Here is a 20,644-nt window from a genome sequence, read left to right on the forward strand (position 1 = left end):
AGTAGCAACAATAGCAATATTAGTTATTTAATTTCTTCTTTTCTTGTTTGTAGTAGTGGTAGTGGTAGTGGTAGTGGTAGTGGGAGTAGTAGTAGCAGTAGCAGTAGTGGTAATGGTAGTGGTAGTGGTAGTGGTAGTGAGAGTAGCCGTAGCAGTAGTAGTAGCAGTAGCAGTAGGAGTAGGAGTAGCAGTAGCAGTAGCAGTAGCAGTAGCAGTAGCAGTAGCAGTAGCAGTAGCAGTAGCAGTAGCAGTAGCAGTCGTGGTAGTGGCAGTGGTAGTGGAAGTGGTAGTGGTAGTGGTAGTAGCAGTAGTAGTACTAGTACCAGTAGCAATAGTGGTAGTAGGAGTAGTAGTAAGAGTAGCGATAGCGGCAGTGGTAGAGGTAGAGGTAGAGGTAGTGGTAGTGGTAGTGGTAGTGGTAGTGGTAGTGGTAGTGGTAGTGGTAGTGGTAGTGGTAGTGGTAGTGGTAGTGGTAGGGGTAGGGGTAGGGGTAGGGGTAGGGGTAGGGGTAGGGGTAGTGGTAGTGGTAGTGGTAGTGGTAGTGGTAGTGGTAGTGGTAGTGGTAGTGGTAGTGGTAGTGGTAGTGGTAGTGGTAGTGGTAGGGGTAGGAGAAAGAGAGGAAATGAGAGAGGGAGAGGAAGAGAGAAAAAGAAAGAAGGAACAGAGAGAGAGGGAATAAACATGAAACATAATAAAGAAAGAGAGAAATAGAGAGAGAGGGAGGGAGAGAGATGAATGAATGGATAAAAAACAAAGAGAGGGTAAGATATTGTTCTTTAATTTCTTCTTTTCTTGTTTGTAGCAGTAGTAGTAGTAGTAGTAGCAGTAGCAATAGCAGTAGTAGTAGCAGTAGCAGTAGCAGTAGCAGTAGGGGTAGGTGTAGGTGTAGGGGTAGGGGTAGGGGTAGGGGTAGGGGTAGGGGTAGGGGTAGGGGTAGGGGTAGGGGTAGTAGCAACAATACCAGTATTAGTTATTTAATTTCTTCTTTTCTTGTTTGTAGTAGTGGTAGTGGTAGTGGTAGTGGTAGTGGTAGTGGTAGTGGTAGTGGTAGTGGTAGTGGTAGTAGCAGTAGTGGTAGTAGAAGTAGTGGTAGTGGTAGTGGTAGTGGTAGTGGTAGTGGTAGTGGTAGTGGTAGTGGTAGTGGTAGTGGTAGTGGGAGTGGGAGTGGGAGTGGGAGTGGGAGTGGGAGTGGGAGTGGGAGTAGGAGTTGGAGTAGGAGTAGGAGTAGGAGTAGGAGTAGGAGTAGGAGTAGGAGTAAGAGTAGCAGTGGTAGTGGCAGTAGCACTAGCACTAGCAGTAGGGGTAGGGGTAGGGGTAGGGATAGGGGTAGGGGTAGGGGTAGGGATAGGGGTAGGGGTAGGGGTAGTGGGTAGGGATAGGGGTAGGGGTAGGGGTAGGGGTAGGGGTAGGGGTAGGGGTAGTAGCAACAATACCATTATTAGTTATTTAAGTTCTTGTTTTCTTGTTTGTAGTAGTGGTAGTGGTAGTGGTAGTGGTAGTGGTAGTGGTAGTGGTAGTGGTAGTGGTAGTGGTAGTAGGAGTAGCAGTAGTGGTAGTAGGAGTAGTGATAATGGTAGTGGTAGTGGTAGTGGTAGTGGTAGTGGTAGTGGTAGTGGTAGTGGTAGTGGTAGTGGTAGTGGTAGTGGTAGTGGTAGTGGTAGTGGTAGTGGGAGTGGGAGTGGGAGTAGGAGTAGGAGTAGGAGTAGGAGTAGGATTAGGAGTAGGAGTAGCAGTAGCAGTTAGCAGTAGCAGTGGCAATGGCAGTAGCAGTAGCAGTAGCAGCAACAGTAGCAGTAGTGGTAGTGGTAGTAGGAGTAGCAGTAGCAGTAGCAGTAGTGGTAGTAGGAGTAGTAGTAGGAGTAGTGGTAGCGGTAGTGGTAGAGGTAGTGGTAGTGGTAGTGGTAGTGGTAGTGGTAGTGGTAGTGGTAGTGGTAGTAGCAACAATAGCAATATTAGTTATTTAATTTCTTCTTTTCTTGTTTGTAGTAGTGGTAATGGTAGTGGTAGTGGTAGTGGGAGTAGTAGTAGCAGTAGCAGTAGTGGTAATGGTAGTGGTAGTGGTAGTGGTAGTGAGAGTAGCCGTACCAGTAGTAGTAGCAGTAGCAGTAGCAGTAGGAGTAGCAGTAGCAGTAGCAGTAGCAGTAGCAGTAGCAGTAGCAGTAGCAGTAGCAGTAGCAGTCGTGGTAGTGGCAGTGGTAGTGGAAGTGGTAGTGGTAGTGGTAGTAGCAGTAGTAGTACCAGTACCAGTAGCAATAGTGGTAGTAGGAGTAGTAGTAAGAGTAGCGATAGCGGCAGTGGTAGAGGTAGAGGTAGAGGTAGAGGTAGTGGTAGTGGTAGTGGTAGTGGTAGTGGTAGTGGTAGTGGTAGTGGTAGTGGTAGTGGTAGTGGTAGTGGTGGTGGTGGTGGTGGTGGTGGTGGTGGTGGTGGTAGTGGTAGTGGTAGTGGTAGTGGTAGTGGTAGTGGTAGTGGTAGGGGTAGGGGTAGGGGTAGGGGTAGGGGTAGGGGTAGGGGTAGGGGTAGGGGTAGGGGTAGGGGTAGGGGTAGGGGTAGGGGTAGGGGTAGGGGTAGGGGTAGTGGTAGTGGTAGTGGTAGTGGTAGTGGTAGTGGTAGTGGTAGTAGCAACAATAGCAGTACTAGTTATTTAATTTCTTCTTTTCTTGTTTGTAGTAGTGGTAGTGGTAGTGGTAGTCTCCCAATAGTAGCTCTTCTTAATTGCATTGAGAGTCTTGGCATAGCCAGGTTGTCCTGAGAAAGGGGAATAATGAGCTTCCCACAATATCTTCTGCTTAAGTGACTGGCTTGCCAGTATACATAATCTTGTTCTATAGTAGACAAGTCCACTATTGATAGAGAATTCATGATACTTACCCTGTAGCTTTTGGTCCTGGTCCTTGATAGAGATCTCCCTTAGCATCTTTTGATAGGATGGATCATGGCATGCTTCCTCTCTAGCTAGCTCAAGTATTGGGTTGTTTGGCATGGAAACCTTTGTGGCTAGAGATCTAGCTGTTGATGGATTTTGCAAGATTAGAGAATGAAAGAATGCCTTGCGACTGAGTGCATCGGAAACTACATTCTCCTTTCCAGGTTGGTACTTGATTTCAAAGTCATACTCCTCCAGCACTTCAATCCACCGACGTTGCCTCATGTTGAGCTGATTCTTTCTAGGTAAAGGTCCACTTGAGACTTTTATGATCAGTCACTAGAGTAAACTTGTTACCCAAAAGGTAGAGTCTCCAAAGCTTTAGAGTATGGATGACAGCTAATAGTTCTAGATCATGAGTAGCATAATTCTTCTCATGGCTCTTCAGTTTCCTTTAAGAGTATGCTATAGGGTGACCTTCCTACATGAGCATACATCCTAAGGCAAGTGTGCTAGCATCAGTTACTACCTCGAACTCCTTAGTGAGGTTTGGATGTTTAAGGATAGGTGCTGATACCATACTTTGCTTCAATCTATCAAAGCTAGTTTTTTCGGGAGTTGACCATGCAATGGATGTTTGCTTCTTCAATAAGTCCATCAGAGGTGCTGCAATCAAAGCATAGTTTTTTATGAAGACCCTTGGGTCTAGTGAGATTCCTTCCGCTAATACGATGAATCCCAGATATTCAATCTGACGCTTGAAGAATGCACACTTCTTCATCTTAGCATAGAGCTTATGCACTCTCATTGTCTCAAGGACAATCCGAAGTTGGGGTTCATGATCTTCTTCCTATTTGGAATAGACTAAAGTGTCGTCAAAGAAAACGAGTATGAAGTCATCAAGATATGGCCTAAAGATATCCTGCATTAACCTGTTGAAGGTGGCAAGCACATTCGTAAGCCTGAATGGCATAATTAGGAACTCAAAAATGTCCATATCTTGTGTTGAAGGCCATCTTTGGGATATCTTCTTCCTTGATCCTTATCTGATAGTAATAACCAGATCTGAGATCAATCTTGGAGAAGATCTTCGCACCCTGAAGACGATCAAGAAGCTCATCTATTCTAGGAATAGGGTACTTGTCCTTGACAGTTGATTGATTCAACCCTCTGTAATCAATACACAATCGAAGCATTCCATCTTTCTTTTTCTGGAATAATATCGGAGCTCCCCATGGTGAACTGCTAGGATGGATGTAGCCCTGATCTAGCAGTTTGCTAGAGTTGTTCCTTCAGCTCAATTACTTCCATGATGGACATTCTATAAGGTCTCTTTGCAATTGGCGCAACTCCTGGTACTAGCTTGATCTCATGATCCACTTCTCTTTGAGGTGGGAGTTCTGTCAACTCTTCAGAAAATATGTCCGCGTATTCCTTTAGCCATGAAGGTTCTTCATTAGACTCCTCCTTCTAATCTAACTTATTGAGCTTAATCAAGTAGATAGGTAGTCCCTTTTTAACTCCCTTTATAATCCGAGATGCTTTGGCCAATTGAATTTTTGGCTTTCCAGCCTCACCTTGAGTTGTGACTAAATCCCCTTTAGAGTTTTGAAAGGAAATTTGGCCCTTTCCACAATGAATGTGGGCGTCATTAGGTTTAAGCCAATCCATTCCAAGTAGACACTCATGGATAATTAAGTTCATGACTCTGAATTTGATCGAAGTCATCTTTCCTCCTAGAAAGAATTCCACCTTAGCAATTTGCCTGGTACAAGTGACCTCACGACCATTTGCTAATTCCACAAGCAAGGTAGGTTCTTCTACTGTGGCTATTCCTAATCTTCTTGCACAAACTGGTGAGATAAAGGAATGCGTACTACTACAATCAATCAAGGTCTTGAAACCTTTACCTTGATAGTCTGACGGTGTCTAAATCACTGAAAATTGGCGATTCGGCCCTTTCTTGTGAAGAGCGGCATGGACTGTCGCCCTTTCAAACTCTGCTTCCATGGTCAGATATTCTTCTTCCCACATTTCCCTGTTGGCAATGCAAGCGGTTCTTCCTTTTCCTCAGGTAGCGGCTCCCTGGCCACGGCCAATTCCTTGGAAAGGTGCTTGGCGATGTCCTCCTCCAAGCTTGGAACATTGCCTCTTGAAATGTCCTGGCTCATTGCAGTGGAAACAACAGAAGTTCTGGCCATTGATTTGGGTAGGGACAAAGATGTTGGCATTATTAGTCCTTGCTTTCTTTCTTTGTCTCCGATTCTGACCTTGAACTCTCTTCATTTAAGGCCTATATGCTCCTTTGTTTAGGTCATTATAAGACTAAGTTTTGTTACTTCTTGGCCTAACCTGCACCTCCTGAATTATAGGCACAGCTTGAATGAGTGCATCCCGAAGATTTGATGGGTGCATAGATTCAAGACGTGTATTCACTGGTGGATTTAAACCAGCACAAAATATCGTGCTATGTTATGTCCATCTGTGGCACATACTTAAGAAGTGAGACGAATTTAGAGTAGTATGCGTCAAGAGTGAATCCTAGCTGTTTCAGCTCGTAGAACTCATTCATTTTCTGTGTGCGATACACAGGTGGTAAGTATCTTCCCTGCACGGCTTTCTTCATCTTCTCCCAGGTAACAGATCCTTTTGCGATCCCTTGATCTCTGCACCATTGCTTCCACCAAAGCCTGACTTTTCCGGTGAGATTTAGCTTGGTGAGCATAGTTTGGTTGGTGGGTGCAATACCGAGCTGCTTCAAAGTAATCCTCCATGGATTCAATCCAAATTTCAGCATCTGCTTGGACGGATCTGCCTTTCCCGTCAAATTCAAGTGGTTTAATCTGTTTGAGAAGAAACTTATTCTCCTGGATTATGGCAGTACTTGATGTAGGAGGCAAACTGGGGATCTATATTTGGGGTTGTGCCTGGATAAAGGTTTCTTAATGTTATTACTCGTTAATCATTATGATTTATATTACATACCCAAATTCAGCTCTATCAACCAAGAATCCTAGCCACTTAACTTTTTATCAATTCTCATCGACAAAACAAACATTGATAAAAAGAAGTCTTATTACATTCATATGGGCATAGCTCTTTTGGAGTACAACATTTCCATAGATGATAGAGCAACTGTTTACATTTAATTTGGGGAGAATAATGTTGTATTACATTTATCTATGGGAGCTGGATAATAGTATGGTTTCGGGTCATGGATCTTCAGGAATTGGTAAGTCATCGGAAGATCAGGGTATCCTTTCCTTTGGAACCCATTCTTCTCATAGCACCCCAACACCTTGATCCTATCAGCAGGGATTACACGGGTCACTTCCTCATATACATATGAGTTCAGCTCAACCCTCTGACCTCGAATATGTAAAGTTGAGTTTACGTGAGCCTCCACAAAAATGAACAACTTCACGATCTTCAGGTCTTCCAACCACTTGATCCTCTTTAGGTTGGTTTGAAGGTATGCAAACCGGTGGGCAGCTATATAGTAGATTCTTGAGGCACCCGTCCATCTTCATTCCACGTACAAATGCAATAGATTATAGATATGATCTACGATGTTCATCATTTCAACCCTTTGTCGATAATCTGGGGAATGCATCATGGTCATAAACATGACTCAGAACACAAAGAACATGTTCCATGCTTCATAATTCTGCAAGATAGCATTGAAAGTAAGGAAATTTTGGAACAGTATCATTTGCTTTACTTCTTCTTATTAATATTTCTTAAAAACAAATCCTTTGTTGGTTCGCTCTGATACCAATTGTAATGTATCCACTTGTTCTCTTCAAGACACGTCTTAGCAGCCCATCGGAAAGGACGTCTAGCAAGCTCCACCTGGCACTCCCATGGAATCTTACGGGGTTTGCGATCTAGGACTTTCCATATCTGCCACGTAGTGGAAGTATTCTGGCCATTCTCACTTAGGACCGTTAGGGTTTTTTCCAATGGTCATTTTCTAAACGGAAACTAGCGTCGAACCCCGAGTGAACTAGTTTACGCAGAAACGCCAGGGCCAAAGCAGATTCACGCTGCACTTGGTTCAAGGAGAATGGGAAATGAGAGGGATGTAAGGCTCGACCTCTCTACCATAAGGCATAGTCCCATTCCATTCCCCTAAAATAGCGTAAACCGGGATTGTTATAACTTAGACTCTAGGTCAATGGCCTTGCTGTTCGTGTCCTTTGAAACCATCTTCTTGCTGTCCATTATGATTGAGAAAAGTTTCCGGTCAACCGGGACCACCCATTCGTAGGACGGACCCATGGCCACATCCACCGCACTTTCCTCATGTTATTTTAGTTATCTAATTACCTACAACATTTAGTTGGACATACATCAATCAACTTCCTTAATTAGCCCATTAGGCACCAGTTTCTTCACATAATCATAGCATTTGACATAGAAAAGCAGTATCAAACAAGTTCCTTGTCAACCGATTATCATATTTATCTTTGGAATACATTTATAAAGTCCAGCTTGTAGGCTTATCCATAATCCGCCAAAGGCTATCCAGCAATCCACAGGGATTACTAATCCAAGATTCCGCCCGTAGACTAGTATGCAGGCCTCGAGATCCAATCCCGAGTCACGTTGGCCTCTTGTGCAAGGCGGAGAAGGCAAGGGATTTACCGCCAGAGCCCCCTTGGAACCCAAGCATTCTCCTCCTCCAAGTAGCACTCAACGAAGAGACCTCTCGCGGTGGGTTCGATCCACCTTCCCGGCGCGGTTAACAACCCCCTTGGTTAGGGTCGGCATAGAGTCTGGGGTAACTGAGGCTGTCTCTCCCTTCAGGCTTTCAACCTGAAGAATTATATATATTTTCATCCTTTGATTCCTTGAGCAAACAAAGCAAAACAGTGCTCTTTAAATTGTTACAAGCACAATCATTTTCAATGGTCGTTAATTTTTTTGGCCAACTGCTAAGGAGTGAATCCTGCTTTCGGAATGCATTCAACATTCAATCTGGGATCAATTGCGACATGGCAAGATTCCCAAGGGTTTTTTTGTTAACCCTTCTATCCCTGGGTTAGGGCCGTACCCTATTAGCCCAACTTAACCAATACCTTAAGTTCTATTGGCAGTAAATATGTTATTCCAATTTACTAATTGGTCTTTTGCTTCCAAGCAAATATCTAATCCCTGTATCTTGGTCACTTTTCCCAAGAAAGGTACTATATCAGGACAATTATTCATTCTCTTGCAAGATAAACTTGCGTAAGAATCTGCCAATCTCATTCTGAGGAATTTGGCCATTCCCTTGTGATCAAATCACAAGATCGTGCGACTCTGCACGAGTGTCGCATCTAATCCATGGGACTATTTTACCCATCGAACGGTGTCTTCTAATCACAAAATCATGATTAGATAGGAAATAGGGTTAGGGTGTCTTCATAACCAATCCGTTCCTGATTGCACTAGGCCGATATTGTCGGTCCTAGGATTCCAAATTCAAAACGAGTTTCATCTTTTTAGTGAGCGATCCTTAGGGTAGAAACCCTAGATCATTTCTCGGAAGTATGTCCTATTGTCCCTACATTCTGTGAATGTGGGCAAGTTTTTTTAGGGTATGAGAGTTTTCAATTTGAAAATAAGAGCGACTAGGTCACATCCTCAACGTGCTAAACCCTAGTTAGCACTTGGGGTATGTTGCATTGATTTAACCATTTCTAAGTGAATCTTCTGTGGTTCAGGTGTTTAGGGTAAAACCATTATGATACCATTCTCATAAGCACACGATTTATTGGCTATGAATGATTAGATTTACAACCCTAGTTTTTCTGGCTAAGCTCAAAGCTCATGTTTAAGTTACAACACAATTTCTATTTATCCTTCTAGAACATGCATTCAAGATTCCATCTACTAAGCTTTAGGGTTCTATGCCAAAACGAACCATGCAATCTTTTTCTACTTTCATTTTCGAGTGAATTGTTCGTATGCTAAACTTACACAACCTTTCGTAGCTACTTACATAATTTGATCGAGATTTATGTCAATTTCCTAGAGATTAATCTACTTCATGCAGCCCTAGAATCATTTCCATGCCTTGCAAATTCCTACAGTTATTAGCAACCTTCTTTAAAGAATCATTTCGAAGAAGAGATGTCTAATAAGACGACATGCGATTTATTCTTTCCATGCATAATCGAAGTGTACTACCATAATTTTGACTTGTAAAGATGGGCATTAGTTGATCTAATTTAATTACTTTGCAATGCATAAAAACAACTTGCTAGGAAAGCATAGAGATTTTATGCTCTTTTTTTGTTCATTTCATTGAAAAATACCAATGACCAAATTCTTCAATTGTGAGCTATTAGCCAAAGTATTTTCAATCGAAAAAGTGCATCCTAATTCCTTAAATGATCCATGCACAATTGTAATATTAGGATGTAAATCAAAAATAGGAAGAAAACCTGGACTTGTGGATTCGGTGAAATGTCCACATGGGTGTTAGGAGATGATCCTGTTGCAGTTGCGCCTTGTGCCTTTTTAGGGGCCATTGCGAATTCAACCTTCTTGCCTTGGCCGCAGACTTATGGTCTTGGCCCGTCTCCCTCGCACGCGCAATCCCTTTTGAGATTCGGCTTTCTTGACCAATTTCACCATCTTTTGGAACCGGGCTTTAGAAATGGAACTTATGAATTTCCCCTTCCTTTCGTAGAAGCTCCGGGAATGCAATTGGTCTACACGAAAAGGGGCCTAAGAAAAATCCCAGGGTAAAATGGCTTGAGGGAGTTACGAAGGAAAAGGGGTTAAAAACCCGGTTAATATGGCTTTATAAGAGTCCACGGAAAGGGCCTTAAAAGAAAGTCGAGGGTAAAGTGAACTTAAGAGGATCTAATGGAAAAAAAAAGGGCTTAAAACCGGCTAGGGGGGGGATCCACAAGAAGGGATTTGAGGACTTGTGTGGGAAGGATTAAAAGGAAACCGGGGTTGTAAAAAAGATTTGTGGGATTGCTAGGGAAAGGCCTTTAAAATCCGACTAGTGTGGCTTATGGGGGATGCAAGGAGAAAAGGTCTAATTTTTGGGGATCTAAGAGACTGCTTGGGAAAGCCAATAGAAAGGGAGTTCTAAAGGAACCTAGGGTTAAAATGAACTTCTGTGGGACTTGCAATAGGAAAGGGGGCTTAGGAATCCCCCTTTGAAGCTTCTAAGAAGCTTCTGAGAGCTTCTGGGGGGTCATGGAAAAAACCCACGTGGATGAAAATAAAGGTGGCAGCTGGCGCAGACTCCACGACTCCTCCTCACGACTATTCCTTACGACTCCTCCTTCAGCGGCAGCAGCTGGCGGACTGATGGCAGTGGTGGCATCGACTTCTGGTGGCGGCTCAGGCTGCAGGCGGCGTAGCTTTACTCCCTCTCTCACACGGCAGGGTCACGACCCTTAGCTTCCCCACTTACTCAACCCATAGAGGGGGTATTTATAGGAAGGGGTAAGGTCTCCCTTCCCCCCACGTGGACTAATGTATGGCCTATCCCCCCCCCCCCCCCCCCACATCGTATACTTGGTCATCAGCGCCATACCCCTCTCCTCTAGCACGGACTTTGACTGGAGGAAGAAGGGATAATTAAAGGAAAAAAATTTGCAATAAAATATATCCTTATCCTCTTGACCTCCTCCCAAGAGGAGGTTCATAGGAGGATATTCGATTTCTTTTTCTTTGGTCTTGTTTATGCTAATGGAGATTGTACAATTGTGCTGTCCATATATTCAATGCCGGCATCGTCATTGCCTGAGACTCACGCGTGTACATAATATTTTTCAATAGGAATATTACACTTGGAGAGATAGAAGGCGAATAATATCACCAAGCTCCTCCCCCATAAAGAGATGGTTCATAGAGGCTTGAGCTTATGCTTCATAAGCTCTATCCAAAAAAGACCCCAACATCACATCAAAGTAAAGAGCATCTACATAGGTTGTGATAGGCTTGAGGATAAGCTCAAGTATTTCTCTCAAATAGGCTTGTTATAGGCTTGAGCACATGCTCAAGCTCTGTCCCACCATCTTGCCAAATTTCCCTCCCCTCTATATCAAAGTCACATCAAAATTCATATTAAATAAAGAAGGTCATATATAGGCTTGATCATAAGCTCTCTCTCTCTCTCTCTCTCTCTCTCTCTCTCTCTCTCTCTCTCTCTCTCTCTCTTTCTCTCTCTCTCTCTCTCTCTCTCTCTCTCTCTCTCTCTCTCTCTCTCTCTCTCTCTCTCTCTCTCTCTCTCTCTCTCTCTCTCTCTCTCTCTCTCAAATGCATCTAAAAGAGAACTAAGGGTAAACGATATACCAAGAACCTATCTTGTGAAGCTTCTCCCAAGGAAGGGTTGTACAGATTGAGCATCTCCTGTGAAGCTCCTCCCCAAAACATCTCAATGAGAGGAGAAACTACAATGCTATAGTCACAAATAATATTCATTACATCCACTTGAATTTTCTAATACTTTTTGCACAAATAATGTCAATCATGTAGACATTAGACGAAGATTTGCCTATGGCAATTTAAAAACTAAAAAGGGAACTTATATGATGTATAAAATCTTCTTTGTGTGATATGACTCTAAGGTGTTTGTAGTACACAAGGGATGGTATCTTGGTGAGATAATGGGAGTTTGAGTCTCTTTTATGTGAATTTGAGGTCTCTTTAAGGACAAATCTTGAGCACATGCTCAAGCTTGTGTCAAATGTCTTTTCCAAGGGTAATCTTGTTTCCCATCTGCCTCTAATAGGGTAAACACTATTGATAATCTCCTCCCCCCCATGAGAGAAATTCGTATACAAAAGGCATCTCAATGATAGAGGAGAAACTACAACAGATACAAGCCTTGCCCCTTAAATATAGTGTCGATAAAATCTTGAGCATATTATGCTATTTTCTAAAGGAATATGAAAAGGTCATATCATATAGATAGGGTTTGGATACAAGCTTGAGGCACACTCGCTAATAGCCATCTCAATGAGAGACGATAATCTTTTTCCATGCCCTCCAAGGGAGAGGGTAAACAATATTGAGAGGCTCCTCCCCCCTAAGGAGAGGGTTCTTACAAGATTAAGAAGATGCACAAGCTACAATTCAATGACATATCCAAGTGTCATATCAAAATGCCTAGTTTCTCTCTCTCTCAAAGACACCTCATAGTCATGACAAACAAAGAATATCATTATAGGCTAGATCACATGCTCAAGCTCTTTCCCTAAATACATCAAAAGGGGATAGCAGTGGAAAGGAGACACCAATAACCCATCTTGTGAGGCTCCTCCCCTTGTAAGAAAGGGTCAATAAAAGCTTGATCACATGCTCAAACCATGTCTCAAATATATTTCAAAAATCCGTATAAAAAATATATTGTTCAAGCTTGAGTAAGTGCTCAGGCTCTATCTCGTAAACACCTCATTGAGAGGGGGGAAACTAATATGTTGCACTCATAGATAGAGGGGAAGAATGTTACCAAGCTCCTCCCCCATAGAGAAAATGTTGGATGTCAAAGTCAAAAAATGGAGAGGGTCAATATAGGCTTGATCACAAGGTTAAGTGATCTTTACATGTTGCCCTCCCCCTACCTAAAATATGAAGCATCAATCTTTACCCCACCATGTTTACAAGATGCTCTCTTCTCTATCTAAAAGGCATATCATACTCACATCAAACAAAGAGGGGAAAGAATGTTACCAAGCTCCTCCCCCATAGAGAGATTATTGATGCATGTCTAAGCACATGGTCAAGATCTATCCCACCATCTTTACTATTGTCCTCCCCTCTACCTAAAATATGCATCATCAAGCTCTATCTCACCATGTTTACACATTCTCTCAAATAAAAGAGGGTTGCTATAGTCTTGATCACATTCTCTCAAATACATGTGAACGAGATAAGAGAAACTATGCACTTATCTTGCAAAGCGCCTCCCGAAAATAAAGGATTGATACAAGCTTGAGCATGTACTGAAGCTCTCTCTCAAAGACATGTTCAAGTTCATACAAAAAAGACATCTTAGTCAAATAGGAGTAACTACCTCCCGCCCCCATAAATATAGAGCTGATATAAGCTTGATCAAGCTCTTTTTCAAAGTCATATTAGAAAGTCATATCAAATAAGGGTAGCCCTCCCAATAAGAGAGGAGAAAATTTATCCATGTCCTAAAGGGGTGGGGTGAAAACGCTCTTGAGAAGCTCCTCCCCCATAAGGAGAGGGGTTTTACCTAGCTTGAGAATATGCACAAGCTAGGACGCAAAGAAATATCAAAGAGCCATATCAAATAGACAAGGTTTGGAAAGTACCATGCTATACTTAGAGATAGAGGGGAACAACATTATAAAACTCCTCTTTCATAAAGAGAGGGTTGATACAAGCTTGAGGATGTGCCCATGCTCTACCCCAAGGATATCTCAAGATGACATAAAATCGGAGAGGGTCTATACATGCTTGAGTATGTGCTCAAGCTCTCTCCCACTATCTTGCAAAGTTCCCCTCATCTCTATCTCCCTTACACCTCATAATAATATCAAACAAAGAAGGTTGACATGGGCTTAATCATAGGCTCAAACTCTCCCTCGAATACATACAAACTAGAAAGGAGAAACTAGGAACCTATCTTATGAAGCATCTCCCACAAAAGGAAAGAGATGATTCATAATTGATATTATTCATGTGACAATGATTAGAAAAGTAAAGTGGACGAGAGTCATAAGGAACATGTTTGTAAGAAGATGGCCATCTCAATGATGGAGGAGAAACTATTTTGCCATGCATTCAAAGGGAGAGTGGGAGATTATCTTGACAATCTCTTTTCCCATAAATATTGAGTTCATATGAGCTTAAGCACATGCTCAAATTCCCTCCCAAAGACATCTTAAAGCCACATAATAAAGGAGATGGTTGATATAATCTTGAGCATGTGTCCAAGTTTTGTTGTCTAAGTTTCTTGCTAAGCTCCTTGCACCCAAGTGAAAGTATTGATGCAAGTTTCTCAATACATGTTTCATAAGCATCTCAGTGGAGGGATATAACTTTTACATTGCTATTGTCATTGTGTCTCACAAAATTGCGTAGGAGGGGAATAAACCACATGCTCAAGCCTTATCTAAAAGAGACGTCCCCTATGAAGAGAGGGTTGATACATCCTGGAGCATGTGGTCAACAAGCTCTAGCACAAATACATCTTACAAAGAGAGGTTTATCCAAGCTTGATCACGTGCTCAAGATCTATCCTAGAGACACCTCAAAGGTGTGTTAAAAAGAGATGGTTATTATGGGCCTTAGTGTGTGCTCAAGCTCTATCACGTAAGACATCTCAAAGACAAAGATAGGGTTTGACTCTCTTTCCTCCTGGAGTTTGAGCTTTTGGCTATGTGCTCAAGCATGTAGAACCTCTTCTATGATTGGGCTTTCTTTACGAAGGTAGAGCTTATCCATGTGCTTCTATATAGGACCAAGCTTCTATCTAAAAGACAGTTTGAAGAGGTATGAGCACGTGGTGAAGCTTGAGAGAAGGTTTGGCAACACATGTGAAAACCCAATGTTTTATGCTTTCAAGATTCTAATTTTATGGTGTAAAGTATTTAACCTCACAGTGATTGCATTTGAACTTCAATCAATTCCAAGTCTCCCGATTGTACTATAATACCACAAATTTTTGAATTTCCAATTTACATCTTACCTATAAAGAGGTATATCTCCCACAAATTATTTTTTCATTTTAGAGAATTAGAGTTGTCACCTCCCTCTTCTATGGGATTCAATTAGGATTTTAATTTCGACACAAGGGTTGGGAAAGCTTAAGCATTTGGTCAACAAGCTGTGGCACGAGGACATCGTTAAGCCACATAATAAAGGAGGGGATTACCAAGCTGTCTCTTATCGAGATCTCCCCCTCCCCAAAAGAAAGAGAGGTTTATCCAAGCTTGATCAGATGCTTATGCCCTATCGAAGAGATGCCTCAAAGGTGTGTTAAAAATAGATGGTTATTATGGGCCTTAGTGTCTACTCAAGTTCTATCTCCTAATATGTCTCAAAGACAAATATAGGTTTTCTCAAAAATTTGAATAACAAATTTACATTTTAAGTGCTAAGAGGTACATCTCTAACAAACAATTTTTGTATTTTTAAACATTAGAGTTGCCACCTCCCTTGTCTACAAGCTTCAACTAGGATTCAAATTTCCACACATGCCAGGAAAGCTTGAGCATGTGGCCAACAAGCTCTAGTACAAAGACATATTTGAGCCTCATAATAAATGAGGGGAATTACCACTAGCTTAGTCATGTGCCAAGTCATGTGCCGAAGAAGCTCTCTTTTACCAAGCTCTCCCCCTCCCCCTCTGCCCCCCCCAAAACGAAGAGAGGTTTATCCAAGCTTGATAGCATGATCGAGCTTTATCCTAGAGACACCTCAAAGGTGTGTTAAAAAGAGATGGTTATTATGGGCCTTAGTGTGTGATGAAGCTCTATCTCCTAAGACGTCTCAAAGAGAAAGATAGGGTTTGACTCTATTTTGTCATTGAGGTAGATCCTCAGCTATGTGCTCAAGCTTGTAGCACCTCTTCTATGACAAGGCTCTCTTTAAGAAGGTAGAGCTTATCCATGTGCTTATATATAGGACCAAGGTTCTATCTAAAAGAGAGTTTGAAGAGGTATGAGCACATGGTGAAGCTTGAAGAAGGTTTGACAACACATGTGCAAACCCAATGTTTTATGCTTTCATGATTCTAATTTTATGGTGCAAAGGTTTAAACCTCATAGGGATTGCATTTGAAGAGAGTTTGAAGAGGTATGAGCACATGATGAAGCTTGAATAAGGTTTGACAACACATGTGCAAACCCAATGTTTTATGCTTTCAAGATTCTAGTTTTATGGTGAAAAGATTTTAACCTCATAGTGATTGCATTTGAACTTCAGGAAAATCCAATTCTCCTAGTTGTACTATTAAATACCACAAGATTTTGTATTTCAAATTTACATCTAAACTATAAATAGTATATATGTAACAAACTATTTTTTCATTTTTGAGCATTAGAGATATCACCTCCATCTTCTATGGGCTTTAACTAGGAGTCAAATTTTGACACAAGGTCCAGGAAAGCTTGAGCATATGGTCAACAACCTGTGGCACAAGGACATCTTAAAGCCACATATAACAAAGGAGGTGATTACCACTAGCTTGACCATGTGCCCAAGCTCTCCCACTCCCCCCTCTCCCCCTTCCCAAATGGAAGAGATGTTTATCTAAGCTTCATCACATCCTTAAGCCCTATCCTAGAGATGCCTCAAAGGTGTGTTAAAAAGAGATGGTTATTATGAGCCTTAGTGTGTGCTCAAGCTCTATCTCCTAAGACATCTTAAAGAGAAAGATAGGGTTTGACTCTCTTTTCTCCTTCAGGGAGAGCTTGACTATGTGCTCAACCCTGTAGCACCTCTTCTATGAGTGGGATCTCTTTAAGAAGGTAGAGCTTTTCCATGTGCTTCTATATATGACCAAGCTTCTATCTAAAATATAGTTTGAAGAAGCATGAGCACATGGTCAAGCTGGAGAGAAGGTTTGACAACACATGTGCAAACCCAATGTTTTATGCTTTCAAGATTATAATTTTATGGTGTAAAGTATTTAACCTCACAGTGATTACAATTCCAAGTCTAATGGTTGTACTATTAAATACCACAAGATTTTGAATTTTGAATTTACATCTAGAGTATAAAGAGGTATATCTCTAACAAACTATTTTTTTATTTTTGGGCATTAGAATTATCACCTTTGCCTTCTATGGGCTTCAACTAGGATTTGAATTTCAACAGGAGGGTAGAGAAAGCTTGAGCATGTGGTCAACAAGCTCTAACACAAAGACATCTTAAAGTCACATAACAAAGGAGGGGATTACCACTAGCTTGATAATGTGCCAAAGCTCTCTCTTACCAAGCTCTCCCCCTCCCCCCTCTCCTCCTCCCCAAAAGGAAGAGAGGTTTATCCAAGCTTGATCACATGCTCAAGCCCTATCCTAGAGAGGCCTCAAAGGTGTTTTAAAAAGAGATGGTTATTATGGGCCTTAGTGTGTTCTCAGGCTTTATCTCCTAGGACATATTAGAGACATAGATAGGGTTTGACTCTCTTTCCTCCTTCAAGTATAGCTTGGTTATGTGCCCAAGCCTATAGCACCTCTTTTATCAGTGGGCTCTCTTTAAGAAGGTAGAGCTTGTCCATGTGCTTCTATATAGGACCAAGCTTCTATCTAAAAGACAGTTTTGAAGAAGTATGAGCATGTGGTGAAGCTTGAGAGAAGGTTTGACAACACATGTGCAAACCCATGCTTTCAAGATTCTAATTTTATGGTGTAAAGTATTTAACCTCACACTGATTTCATTTGAACTTCAATCAATTCCAACTCTCCTGGTTTTACTATTAAATACCACAAGATTTTGAATTTCTAATTTACATCGAAACTATAATGAGGTATATGTCTAGAAAACTTTTTCTCATTTTCGAGCATTAAATATATCACCTCTCTCTTCTATGGGCTTCAACTAGGATTCCAATTTTGACATAAGGGTCAAGAAAGCTTGAGCATGTGGTCAACAAGCTCTGGCACAAGGACATCTTAAAGCCACATAACAAAGGAGGAGATTACTACTAGCTTGGTGGTCATGTGCCCAAGCTCTCTCTTACCAAGCTCTCCCGCTCCTCCCTCTCCCCCTCCCCAAAAGGAAGAGAGGTTTATCCAAGCTTGATCACATGCTCAAGCCCTATCCTAGAGACACCTCAAAGGTGTGTTAAAAAGAGATGGTTATTATGGGCCTTAATGTGTGCTCAAGCTCTATCTCCCTAAGATGTCTTAAAGACAAAGATAGGGTTTGTCTCTCATTCCTCCTTGAGGTAGAGCTTGGCTATGTGCTCAAGCCTGTAGCACCTCTTCTATCAGTGGGCTCTCTCTAAGAAGGTAGAGCTTGTCCATTTGCTTCTATATAGGACCGAGCTTCTAGTATCTAAAAGGTAGTTTGAAGAAGCATGAGCACGTGGTCAAGCTTGAGAGAAGGTTTGACTACACATGTGCAAACCAAATGTTCTATGCTTTCAAGATCCTAATTTTATGGTGTAAAGTATATAACCTCACAGTGATTGTATTTAAGCTTTAATCAATTCCAACTCTCTTGGTTATACTATTGAATACCTTATAATTTTGAATTTTGAATTTACATCTTAACTATAAAGAGGTATATCTCTAACAAACTACTTTTTCATTTTCGAACATTAGAAGTGTCACCTCCCTCTCTATGGGCTTCTATTAGGATTTGAATTCTAACACAAGGGCTGCGAAACCATGCAAACACAACTAGGTGCACACTATAAATTGGATCTTTAAACTTTAACTATTTATTTTTAGTAGTCTACTTTTTTAAAAAAGAGATGCATTGGATTGATTGGTGTACCCGAAATAATAATTGTAATGACCAGTTGGTTACTTTGTGTATGTTGGACTTCGATAATAGTTTGATAGTGTTGCTTGTTGCTAACTAGATACTGAAGGCTTAGTTATTTGAAAACCTGCATAAAATCACTAAGAGAGAGAGGGGGGAGAGGGTGATAGACAGTTGATGCATTAAACAAAATGAAAATATAATGTGATTCCATGGGAGATGAGAGAGAGAGAGAGAGAGAGAGAGAGAGAGAGAGAGAGAGAGAGAGAGAGAGAGAGAGAGAGAGAGAGAGAGAGAGTGTGTGTGTGTGTGTGTGTGTGTGTGTGTGTGTGTGCGATAGATAGAGAGGGAGTACAAAGCAAACTTAGTGTGGGTGTTAGAGGAGAAGAGAGAAAGAGTTCATGGGACATAGAGAGCTTATACTAGAGAGAGAGAGAGAGAGAGAGAGAGAGAGAGAGAGAGAGAGAGAGAGAGAGAGAGAGAGAGAGAGAGAGAGAGAGAAGTTTGTCTTTGGTAAAAAGAGATATCGAGAAATACATACACTGTCACAAAGAAGATAGGGGACCGATGAAACCTTACTGAGATTGGTGACAACTAAGAGGAGCTCAAAGTAGATTTTTTTTAAAGTTATGAAGAAGACTAAGAGGAGCTCTCTCTTTATCGCGGCAGAGTGGAGAAGAAGAAGAGGAGGAAAAAGGATGAGACAAAAAGGTTTTTATTTTAAAGTTTTTTTTTTTGTGTCCAACACCCTAGAAGCCATTTTTTCATTTTTCAATAACGAAATGATGGTGATATTAAATCTCTTGAATCATAAATCTCATCGTATTCGAGAATCATCTTGATTAGACATTAACTTAACAATATTATTTATGATTAATAAAACGTTTTATTAATTTGTTTTAATTGAAATGTTTTAATGTGTTAATCATTATTTTAATTAATTCATTTTAATTAAAACGTTTTAACGTGTTAATCGACACGTTAATCATTACTTTAATTTAAAAAATTTAACATGTTAATCATCATTTTATTTAAAATGTTTGAATGTATAATCGATGTGTTAGTCGTTGTTTTAATTAAAACGTTTTATTAAACATTTTAGTTGTTATTTTAGTTTTAAAAAGTTTTTTAAAACATTTATTAAAACGTTTTTGTTTTAATAAAAAAGTTTTATTAAATATTTTTAATAATTAAACGTTTTTAATAAAACTAAAACTATTTTTATTAAATAAATTTTGATATAGAAAAATTGAAATGAATTTATTGTTTATATAAATATATGAGCTATAGTAAAACATCACTCTATTTAGGGATAAGGCAATTGTAGAAGTCGAGATTGTATTGAAATGCAGCATAAACATTGAGGATTTCTGAAGCTTTTTCAATGAATAGTACACATTTAATAGTGTCAAGAATCACATTCCCTTGGCCCAATTAGCTAGCAATGTGTAATTTCTTAAGTATGGGTAGCTTATATAGTAGATGGTGATCTAATACCAATTTAGATGAGTCAATCTTCTGTACATTTGCAAGTACTTTCATGGATGTTGGAGCTACGTGTGTTTGATCATGTGTAGAACTCCACATGTGCATTTTGTGGAAAGAGGAAATGAAGCGAAGCTCCTCGGCTTTAACTTTTGGCTTATGTTATATGAGTACATGTTTAGTTTTTGGCAATGTACAAACATGTTTTTGATTGTCCCATGTTGGCCAATGTAGAAATTCCTCATATTCCTCAAGCAAACACCAAAGATTGGCATGCATGGCCACATAGGTCAACAATTTTATATTGTTATCAATTTCCTTGTAACACTCTAATCTTGGTCTATTGTCATTGCATGCTTTTTCTTTTGCTATGTCCATTAGAGAAGTTCCTATCCGCCTAGGCTTCAAGTTTGGTTGAGTTTTTGGTTGAGTGGAGCATTTCTTACCTAGCACTGAGTTGATGGTGCTTATGAGTTCAATATTAGTATCTCATTTTGTTCAATTACTATAGGTTTATTCTAGGGCAGACTTAACCATTCTAGTCGCATCTAGGGATGTGACTGTTGGGATTCCACTTTGGATTTGCAAGTAGTAACTATAATTTCAATAGATTTAATTGTATAGTAGTCGATGACAATTGTGTAGCTAGATCCTTGGATTAGTTGGAAGTGTTCTTGGGCTTACTAGTTTTAGATGTATTGTCAATGGCAGCTTGGTCCCTTTTAGGTGCATGTCCTTTGTTGCTTTTCCCTTAGGATCCACTTTCATATCATGAGCACCAGCTTAGGACTCTTGTTGCTATGCTTCACATTTCTATCTTGGTGATGGTGGCATCAACTTAGGAGGCTTTAATGATTTGACTATGCTAGTAATTGTTTC

The sequence above is a fragment of the Lygodium microphyllum genome, chromosome 12 (assembly GCF_053477565.2).
Source record: "Lygodium microphyllum isolate KBCC chromosome 12, Lygodium_microphyllum_v1.1.10, whole genome shotgun sequence".
NCBI classification, from domain to species: domain Eukaryota; kingdom Viridiplantae; phylum Streptophyta; class Polypodiopsida; order Schizaeales; family Lygodiaceae; genus Lygodium; species Lygodium microphyllum.